Source organism: Lissotriton helveticus, chromosome 3_1 (genome assembly GCF_964261635.1).
Source record: "Lissotriton helveticus chromosome 3_1, aLisHel1.1, whole genome shotgun sequence".
NCBI classification, from domain to species: domain Eukaryota; kingdom Metazoa; phylum Chordata; class Amphibia; order Caudata; family Salamandridae; genus Lissotriton; species Lissotriton helveticus.
Window position 1 is genome coordinate 304,971,822 of NC_136061.1, and position 10,930 is coordinate 304,982,751.

General features: G+C 47.9%; 1 protein-coding gene and 2 non-coding genes across 8 annotated transcripts in view; all 3 read left to right on the forward strand.

The window, feature by feature from the left end:
* The window catches only part of TEX14 (testis expressed 14, intercellular bridge forming factor), a 2,253,432-nt gene that overhangs the window by 325,076 nt on the left and 1,917,426 nt on the right, over positions 1-10,930 (forward strand). The gene's annotated exons all lie outside the window — the stretch shown is intronic.
* LOC144825740 (small nucleolar RNA U3) lies at positions 2,991-3,208 on the forward strand. The gene has a single exon (XR_013609536.1). It is a non-coding gene; the product is annotated as a small nucleolar RNA U3 (small nucleolar RNA).
* Positions 3,776-3,993, forward strand: LOC144825741 (small nucleolar RNA U3). The gene has a single exon (XR_013609538.1). It is a non-coding gene; the product is annotated as a small nucleolar RNA U3 (small nucleolar RNA).

Sequence of the window (10,930 nt, forward strand, 5' to 3'; positions counted from 1 at the left end):
ACCATAGCGGCAGGTTTTAAGATAATATCTTATCTGCTGAGAGCTTAGCCAGGTGGGGGTAAAGAATACTGCTGTGATGTCCTCCTGTGCCATTGGGACAGATTGGCATAGCGTTATAAAAAGTTTCGTCTTGATATGTAATGAAGGAAGAAGTTGGAAATAGTGTTTGTAGGTGTCACAAAGTTGTTGCAAAAAATTCCTGATCTGAACAGGAAGGGAATGGACAGAGTTGCGTTTGTGGAACAGCTAACTGCTATAAATGGATGCTCCTTTGTTCATTTGAGGAAGGACTGGAAGACGGAAACAAACACTGAAAGTTTCCGTTCCTATTCTGATCAATATTAGGATCAAAACTGTCCTGACAAGTACTGATTCCCCAGTGAACGAAATCCTCTGTGCAGGAAACATAAATCGTATTTTGCATGCTTCGATAGTGCAGAGATGCCTAAAGGTTTGTAGGGCCTGGAAAAGCTGCATACGTTGTAACCGGGTGCTAAGACGAGGTGTTGTTCATGTCAACGCTTTCTTGGACCGCCAGCCATTCAGGGTTCATCTCAAAGTAAAACTTTCTGTTATATTCCGTAGCAACTGGATAGCCAGTGGGGTGATTAGCGTGCTCTACAAATACTTATTGATTGTTTTTCCGGGAGGTCTTTCACGACGCTTGACCCCTGGTCGAATGCCATCGTCTTGTTAGGCTCGTAGATGTGAACTGGGGAAGAGTTCCTTTGTTCAGGGAGACTAAAGACATTGCCATACATATGGTCTGTGGTCCAACATTTTAAAATGTAAAGGTAGTTGGTTTCTCCACCTTTTGTTTCCACGCTTGCAACCTTGCCTGGTCGCTTCTCATGCACTAGCAATCAGTGTGACTCTTTCGGCAGATTGACTGTTCATAATCTGGACCAAATATTCTGATTGAAAACGGTCTTCCTGCACAGTCTTGTGGAACCTGCAGTTTTGTGACGAGTTTTCCCAATTTTCCCTCTTTTAAAGCACGGCAGTAACAAAAATGAGTGCAAAATAAGCGCTGGGATGCCTAATAGGTAACCAGGCGCTATACAAAACTCAGAATAATAATAATAAATAGCACTTTGCCTCTGAACATGTAAATCGCTATCAGATAGGAAGTGGAACATCTCGCAAAGATATTTTGGGATGAAGCTTCCAGAAAAATCCCTGGCTCGGACATTAAAATCAAGGCAGTGAACAAGAATAGTTCCTTGACCTCCTACAGTTTTAGCACAGTATGATGTGAAATAAGAGCTCGGGTACGGCTTTGCTTCGACAGAATAAGTGCTCTGGTGATTCAGTCTGATCTGTAGTAAAACAAACTGGGGCAGAATTACAAGCTCCTGTGTCGTTTTTGCGCCGCAGTTGCGTCACGTTTTGTGACTCAGCAGCAGCGTAAAAATGCGGCCCATTTACAACGTGACGCATGTAGGGAGATGCAGCACGTTGTAAAGCCCTGCGTCACATTATACCTGCGTCAGGTATAATGTATGCAGGGTGGGCTTTCCAACTCAAAAAAGCCTCCTAGAAGTGACGCAGTGAAATCTACAAGATTTCACTGTGCCACTTCTAGGATGCCACTGTGTCACATTCTTACTGCTTGAAGCAGGCTTAAGGAGTGACGCAGCACAATGAGGATAGGCCTCTCCCTGCATTGCTGGAGTTGCGTCGTGCTTGCGACACAACTCCAGCAATGCGCGACTTTTGCGTGAACAGATGCGTCAGAATTTTTGACGCATCTGTCAATCCTTGCGCCATGGTGCGCCATATTGTAAATACGGTGCATCCATAGTGGCGCAAGGGTTTCTCAAAGCGCCTCAGGGAAAGTGACACATCTTCACAGATGCGTTACTTTCTCGTAAATCTGTCCCACTCTTCGCGCAGTCTGACTATGCATTGCCATCTTGAAATGGTAATAGTGCTCATTTAGTGCAGTGCAGAAAACTGTGGAAGTAATGCTAGATTGTCTTTGCTGTGAGTTTACCAACTGGTTCTCTTAATTTTTCAATAAGTAAAAATGTGTTTGTTGCTGTGAGCCCAAGCACGAAACAAAACTATATGGCTACGCTTTGTTTACCTGTTTGAACTTTAACTTTAACACATTAGTCCTCTGTCTGTTTCGGGAACAGTGAGCAAGGAATCCGTGGGCCTCATTTATGAGGCCTTGCGTCAGTTTTGCGCTTCCGATGCGTCACTTTTTGTGACGCATCGGCGGCGTAAAACATGCCTCCTGTTGCGCACTATTTACAAAGTGACGCATCTAAGCAGATGCGTCACTTTGTAAACCCCTGCGCTACAGTATACCTGCGTCAGGTATAATGTATGCAGAGGGGGCGTTCCCCCGCAAAAAGCCTCGTAATAGTGACGCAGTGAAATCTTTGAGATTTCACTGCGTCACTTTTAGGACGCTGTTGCGTCAAAATCTTGCGCCTGCCTCACAGCAGGCGTAAGACTGACGCAATCCCTTTCACATGGGGTTTTCCCCATATGAAAGGACGCATTGCTGTAGTTGCGTCACTTTTGTGACACACCCCAGCAATGCGTGACTTTTGTGCTTACAGATACGTCAGAAATACTGACGTATCTGTAACTCCTTGCGACATGATGCGTCATACTGTAAATATGACACATCATTGGTGTCGCAAGGAGGACGCAGTGAAAAGTGACGCATCGCTGTTTTCACGCAGCGATGCGTCACTTTTTATAAATGAGGCCCCGTGTGTGTAAAGAAAAGGCAGGCTGAATGTGATTGGTTGCGGATTTCGATTATGCAGATTTTTAAAGCAGTGAGTCACCCAGGGTCTACTGAGAATGCTTTATTGTGAAGAAAGCGTCTGCCTGTGCACCTTTAGATTGTAATTTTGTGGCGTTATACAGCCATATGTTTTTGTTGGAGTTGATGATGCCAAACCTTTTCTTACTGTACGTAAGAAGGGGTTTTACTTTCTCTGTCCGTGTGAGCAGCAGTCGTTTGTGTTAAGACTATACTTTCAGGGATCATTTCTATAGTGCTTAACTGAGGAAATGTGTTGGAAAGTGTCTGGTCTTCGCTAACCACGAGGAAGAGTTGAAGTGTTTCTTTCTGAGCGCGAAACGAGTGGACAGTGTTGCATTCATGCAGCTGCTGTTTGCTATTGATGACCGTTCCTCTCTCCCTTGCAGGAGAGCTGGAGGAAAGAAACACAAACTGAGTGGTTAGCTCCATATTGCAGTGTAAGAAAGTTGATTGAGTCAATTCTGTAATTCGTTTTGAAATTGCTGACAGTGGCTATAGATGGGGATTGTGCATGTGGGATGAAAACGTTTGAGCTTTCCTGCACTTGTTTATCCAACAGGTTTTTTTTTCGAAAAGGATGTCTTCTCTTTAATTTGGTACGTTCGATTACATGCGCCCAAAGAGGACTCTTCAAATGGACCCTGAACAAATGTTATCAAACCTTTCCTGTTTGAACTTTCACACTGTAGTCCTCTGTCTGTTTCGGGAACAGTGAGCAGGGAATCCGTGTGTGTAAAGAAAAGGCAGGCTGAATGTGATTGGTTGCTGATTTCGATTATGCAGATTTTTAAAGCAGTGAGTCACCCAGGATCTACTGAGAATGCGTTATTGCGAAGAAAGCGTCTACCTGTGCACCTTTAGATTGTTATTTTGTGGTGTTTTAAAGCCATATGTTTTTGTTGGAGTTAATGATGCCGAACCTTTTCTTACTGTACGTAAAAAGGGGTTTTACTTTCTCTGTCCGTGTGAGCAGCAGTCGTTTGTGTTAAGACTATACTTTCAGGGATCATTTCTATAGTTCTTAACTGAGGAAATGTGTTCGAAAGTGTCTGGTCTTCGCTAACCACGAGGAAGAGTTGAAGAGTTTCCTTCTGAGCGCGAAGCGAGTGGACAGTGTTGCATTTATGCAGCTGCTGTTTGCTATTGATGACCGTTCCTCTCTCCCTTACAGGAGAGTTGGAGGAAGGCAACACAAACTGAGTGGTTAGCTCCATATTATAGTTTAAGAAAGATGATTGAGTCAATTCTGTATTTCGTTTTTAAGTTGATGACGGTGGCTATGGATGGGGTTTGTGCATGTGGGATGAAAACGTTTGAGCCGGGGATTCGCCACGCATCTGCCCATCCGCGCGCCACAGTGCGCCTCATTGTAAATTTGGCGCATCAGTGGTGGCGTAGGGGTGGGCAGATGCGTCGCAACTCTTCTGGCGTATCTCTGCTGATTAGCAGAGATGCGCCATAAGTCGTAAATCTGCCCCCCACTCTCCACCCATTTAACACATTCTCGGTTCAGAGTAACGCAAAGCAGAGAATTGCTGCTGCCTTGCGTTTTTCGGGATAATAGGCCTCGCAGACATTTTCCAGGGGGCCAAAAAGTTTGGCCTGTCATGTGACCAAGGGTCGCATTCATGCCAGCAGGATGGCAGATGTTGTTCATGTATAATAGCAACCCAGGCCGCACAGACGATGAACATAACAACTGACTTACCTCCTGGTTCACTATTTGCATTGCAGGGTTGGAGGAAGCATGAATGTTTATTGAATGCTTCTCAATGCACTGATATACTTAGGTGAAACGTTTCTGCAAATGGAAGGAAGGCAAGTTTTTTCGTTTTTTTTAGAGACTGTCACATTTCTTTCACGTTTGTTGCAAGATGTCTTTAAAAAGAATATGGGGCATATTACCAACAACTAGCGATAATTTTTGTCTCTAACTTGTTTAGAGACAAAAATTATCGCCGCACATCGGCGATTTTTATCGCAGATAAACCTTGCTATTAGCAAGGTTTATCGCAAATGCGATAAAAAACGGCCGCAATGCATGAATATCGCTGAAAAGTCAGCGACATTCATGCATTATCGAGCAAATGCTCTTAGCCATGTTATCCACCTCCCATTGGATAACATGGTGAAGAACTGCTCAGGGCAGGTGTTAGCTTTTGAAAATATTCGCGCTTAGCGCGAATATCTCCAAAAGTTGGTAATAGGAGATAGCGATGTTAGCGACTGTTTCCAGTCGCTAACATCTTGGCACGCCCACTTTGCATGTCATTAGTGATAAATATCACTGACATGCAAAGCTATCTCCTATTAGCTGTCACTAACTGGTGTTAGCGGCAGCTTGGTAATAGGGAGATAATTTTATCTCCGCTTTCTTGGCTTTTAAAGCCAAAAAAGCGGAGATAAACCCCTTGATAATATACCCCTATGTTCCTTAAATTCATCGGTGCAGGACACCTTCACTTCTTTTCTTTTACTTTAGTTAATATGTTACTTTAGTTGTAAATAAATGCTTAGCTCTTTAATTACCATCTTTCGGACTATTAGTGCTCCGTCAAGTAAACAGTAGCCCGGTGCTGCTGTACACCAGGGAGCCACATGTAAAGGTCAGGAGAGCTGCTTGCGGCTCCTCGGCCATACTTTAAGCATCACTGCTCTAGATTTACTTAGCCATGCAATGCCACGCAAGGTGGCCTTCCGCGACTTAGTAAATCTTAGTGAAGCCCTGGCGTTGCCTAACGCTGTCTTGCATGAGGCAATGACAACGCAAGGGCTTCATAAATCTGGGCCCTTGTGTATGGGCTATCTTTAGAGCTTAGACTTCTGCCAGACAATTAGTGATGCACAATGATTTATCGCTGTGCCAAATTGACTGTTGAAAGGGGCTTTCTAATGCTATTTAGACTAAAAACAAGAGTAACATTATGGTCACGGGTCCAAAAACGTATACGGCCCAAGCGGATCTTAGACTGGTGCGGATGAAGGACGCCTTCTTGGTCATTTGCTAAGTTTTTGTGCGGGCCCTCCCGTGGCACAAATTTGCGTACGCGTAAAGGATTGCGTCTGTTTACTTATCATCACAAAAGCCCTTCTTGGCATCGCAAAACCGTGCAGCTCCCCACAAGCGCCAGCACACCCGTTAGTGTAGCAAGGGCTTGATGTCTTAGACTATTGGAATTTTGCTACATTTATTTGGGAGAGTGAAGTTGCAGCGATCAAAGAATGGTTGGAATAAGCCACCTGCTCCAACATTCTAGCGAACGTCATTATTGTGGCGCTCCCCTGTTTAATTTAGAGCATTGCTACATCATTGACCGGAACGTTGAGATATCATTATAGCCGTTCTGCCTCGTCTGTCACATTGCTTACATTCTCTGTCCCCTCGCTTCTGTCAACTCGACTAGAGATCATTTAATCAATCAATCAATCAAGAGTATTTGTAAAGCGTGCTACTCACCCGCTAGGGTCTCAAGGCGCTGGGGGGGGGGGGGGAGGGGGGGAGGCTGCTACTGTTCGAAAAGACAGGTCTTGAGTTGCTTCCTGAAGGAGAGATGGTCCTGGGTGAGTCGTAGGTGGGTGGGGAGGGTGTTCCAGGTCTTGGCCGCCAGGTAGGTGAAGGTTCTTCCTCCGGTGGTGGTTCTGCGGATCCGTGGGACTGTGGCGAGGGCGAGGCTGGCGGAGCGGAGCTGGCGGGTTGGCGTGTAGAACGTGAGGCGGTTGTTGAGGTATTCGGGGCCCAAGTCGTGGAGAGCCTTGTTTGCGTGGGTGAGGAGTCTGAACGTGATCCTCTTGCTGACGGGGAGCCAGTGCAGGTCCCTCAGGTGGGCGGAGATGTGGTTGTGTCGGGGGATGTCCAAGACGAGTCGTGCTGAGGCGTTCTGGATGCGCTGGAGTCTTTTCTGTAGTTTGGCGGTGGTCCCAGCGTAGAGGGCGTTCCCGTAGTCCAGACGGCTGGTGACGAGGGCCTGGGTAATCGTTTTCCTGGTTCCAGTGGGGATCCAGCGGAAGATCTTACGGAGCACGCGGAGTGTGTTGAAGCAGGAGGAGGTAACGGCGTTAACTTGCCTGGCCATCGTGAGGGAGGAGTCAAGGATGAAGCCCAGGTTGCGTGCGTGGTCCGTGGGCTTGGGTGGGGGGCCCAGAGCAGTGGGCCACCAGGAGTCGTCCCAGGCGGAGATGGATGGGCTGAGGATGAGGACTTCCGTCTTGTCTGAGTTCAGTTTCAGGCGGCTGAGTTTCAGGCGGCTGAGCTTCATCCAGTCTGCGATGTCTTTCATTCCGTCCTGGAAGCTGGCTCTGGTGGAGGTGGGGTCGTTGGTGAGGGAGAGGATCAGTTGGGTATCGTCGGCGTAGGAGATGATGTTGAGGTGCTTGCGTGCGATGGCTGCGAGGGGGCTCATGTAGACGTTGAAGAGGGTGGGGCTGAGCGAGGAGTCTTGAGGTACGCTGCAGATGATCTTGGTGGCTTCTACGAGGAAGGGCGGGAGACGGACTCTTTGGGTTCTGTCGGAAAGGAAGGAGGTGATCCATTCCAGGGCCTTTCCTTGGATCCCGGCGTGGCGGAGGCGGGTTGTCAGGGTGCGGCGGCAGACCGCGTCGAACGCAGCCGAAAGGTCGAGCAGGATGAGGGCGGCGGTTTCTCCGTTGTCCAGCAGGGTCCGGATGCCGTCGGTGGCCGCGATGAGGGCCGTCTCGGTGCTGTGGTTCGCTCGGAATCCTGACTGCGATGGGTCGAGGGAGCCGATCATCTCCAGGAAGGCTGTCAGCTGTTTGTTGACGGTTTTCTCGATGACTTTTGCAGGGAAGGGGAGGAGCGAGATGGGGCGGAAGTTCTTGAGGTCTGAGGGGTCCGCGGTGGGTTTCTTCAGGAGGGCGCTGATCTCTGTGTGCTTCCAGCTCTCCTGGAAGGTGGCGGATATGAAGGAGTTGTTGATGATGTCCCGAAGTTTGGGTGCGATGATGGAGTCGGCTTTGTTGAAGATGTGGTGTGGGCATGGATCGGCTGGGGAGCCCGCGTGGATGGTGTTCATCGTGTGGGTGGTATCTTCCATGCTGACCTGAGTCCAGGCGCACAGGGTGGTGGTGGGGGGTGTAGGTTCGGTGGTGGTGTACGAGTTCTGAGCGCCGAAGCTGTCGTGTATGTCGACGATCTTACGGTGAAAAAAGGTGGCCAGTGAGTTGCAGAGGTCTTGAGAAGGCGTGATGTCGTTGTTGCTGGCGTTGGGGTTGGAGAGCTCTTTCTCGACGTTGAAGAGTTCCCTGCTGTTGTGGGTGTTGTTGTCCAGTCGATCTCTGAAGGATGACCTTTTGGTGGTGCCGATCAGCTGGTGGTATTTGCGGGTGGCGTTCTTGAGGGCTGTCATGTTATCCGTTGACTGGTTGTGGCGCCAGGCTTTCTCGAGGTCACGTCAGGATTTCTTGGAGTCTTTGAGATCGTTGGTGAACCACGCGGCTTTCTTGCTGTTGAGGGTGCTGGGTGCTGGGAGGGTTTTTCAGTGGAGCAAGGGTGTCAGCGCAGTCGGTGATCCACTGTGTGAGGTTGCGGGCTCCTTCGTTGGGGTCCGTGGTGTTGGTGGGAGGGTTTAGGCTCAAGGAGGTGGTGAGTTGGTCGGTGGTGATCTTGCTCCAGCATCTTCGGGGGGTTTGTTGAGGGCGGTGGTGGGTCGTTGTTTTCCTGAAGTTGAAGTGTACGCAGCTGTGGTCGGTCTAGTGGAGCTCGGTGGTGTGGCTGAAGGAGATGTGGTTGCTGGAGGAGAAGACGGGGTCGAGCGTGTGGCCGGCGTAATGGGTGGGGGTGTTGACCAGTTGCTTGAATCTGAGGTTGGCGAGGTTGTCTAGTAGGGCGGTGGTGTTGTTGTCCTGGTCATTCTCCCGGTGGAAGTTGAGGTCTCCTAGGAGGATGTAGTCGGGGGAGGCGATAATTGTAGGCCCCTATAGTGTTGTCATATTCAATATATGCAATATTAGAACGCTGGGAACTTGAGAGTTTTATTGAGAAAATGGGAATGTCAGCTAGTGGTAAACTGTATTTAAAAAAAAAAACCTGCGCCTTGAAAGTTCAAACGCTGTAATGCGTAGAACCGCAGAAGACACCCTTTTGAATTGCCAACGTGCACTAAAGCCAGGGAAACGATGTGGCTGGGTTGGCGGTAGAACATGAATTGGTGAAGTTGGCAGTCTGACGGCATGCCAGGTGAGTGCCTCGAAACTTCACCTCATCTTGCCTTTGTAAAGGTTGGGCATAGCCTGACGTCCTTCCCAGCCACGGATCGCATTATTAAAAAAACAAAAGAAAGTGACCCTAAATTGTGGTAGCCTTCTAGCCTGCCGCAAGAGGCCATGTGGACAGTTTCTGGCCCCCTTCCTTAATTTTTGCTCTTGCCTTCAATTTCAACCTAGCATGGCGAAGCAAGGCTTTAGTTAGCGGCTTAGACCATAGCGGCAGGTTTTAAGATAATATCTTATCTGCTGAGAGCTTAGCCAGGTGGGGGTAAAGAATACTGCTGTGATGTCCTCCTGTGCCATTGGGACAGATTGGCATAGCGTTATAAAAAGTTTCGTCTTGATATGTAATGAAGGAAGAAGTTGGAAATAGTGTTTGTAGGTGTCACAAAGTTGTTGCAAAAAATTCCTGATCTGAACAGGAAGGGAATGGACAGAGTTGCGTTTGTGGAACAGCTAACTGCTATAAATGGATGCTCCTTTGTTCATTTGAGGAAGGACTGGAAGACGGAAACAAACACTGAAAGTTTCCGTTCCTATTCTGATCAATATTAGGATCAAAACTGTCCTGACAAGTACTGATTCCCCAGTGAACGAAATCCTCTGTGCAGGAAACATAAATCGTATTTTGGATGCTTCGATAGTGCAGAGATGCCTAAAGGTTTGTAGGGCCTGGAAAAGCTGCATACGTTGTAACCGGGTGCTAAGACGAGGTGTTGTTCATGTCAACGCTTTCTTGGACCGCCAGCCATTCAGGGTTCATCTCAAAGTAAAACTTTCTGTTATATTCCGTAGCAACTGGATAGCCAGTGGGGTGATTAGCGTGCTCTACAAATACTTATTGATTGTTTTTCCGGGAGGTCTTTCACGACGCTTGACCCCTGGTCGAATGCCATCGTCTTGTTAGGCTCGTAGATGTGAACTGGGGAAGAGTTCCTTTGTTCAGGGAGACTAAAGACATTGCCATACATATGGTCTGTGGTCCAACATTTTAAAATGTAAAGGTAGTTGGTTTCTCCACCTTTTGTTTCCACGCTTGCAACCTTGCCTGGTCGCTTCTCATGCACTAGCAATCAGTGTGACTCTTTCGGCAGATTGACTGTTCATAATCTGGACCAAATATTCTGATTGAAAACGGTCTTCCTGCACAGTCTTGTGGAACCTGCAGTTTTGTGACGAGTTTTCCCAATTTTCCCTCTTTTAAAGCACGGCAGTAACAAAAATGAGTGCAAAATAAGCGCTGGGATGCCTAATAGGTAACCAGGCGCTATACAAAACTCAGAATAATAATAATAAACTGCCCTATTCCCATGATGCACTGGGCCAGGGTCAGACTAATTTGCATGTAGCCAGGTTCTGAGCTGAGATGGTGCAGGGAGCTAAAAAACGGTGATGGATCAAGCCCTGATCTTTTGACTGGGTAGGAGTGTTCTGCTTAATTCAGATACTCTGTCCATCACCACCCCCTTTATGAATCGTTTTGGCCACCACAAGTGTGGAAGGGTATGCTCAGATGTGAGTCCCTTGCTCACTGCACCATCAGGATTCAAGCAAGCCGGGCCGGAGACGGCTGTAATGCCAGAAACCGGTCCCCGGAAGCTTGTTTCCTCTCCAGTAAAGAATTGGCTTGGTAGTTTGGTCTGCCCTGTTCCCATGATGCACTGGGCCAGGGTCAGACTAATTTGCATGTAGCCAGGTTCTGAGCTGGGATGGTGCAGGGAGCTAAAAAACGGTGATGGATCAAGCCCTGATCTTTTGACTGGGTAGGAGTGTTCTGCTTAATTCAGATACTCTGTCCATCACCACCCCCTTTATGAATCGTTTTGGCCACCACAAGTGTGGAAGGGTATGCTCAGATGTGAGTCCCTTGCTCACTGCACCATCAGGATTCAAGCAAGCCGGGCCGAAGACGGCTGTAAT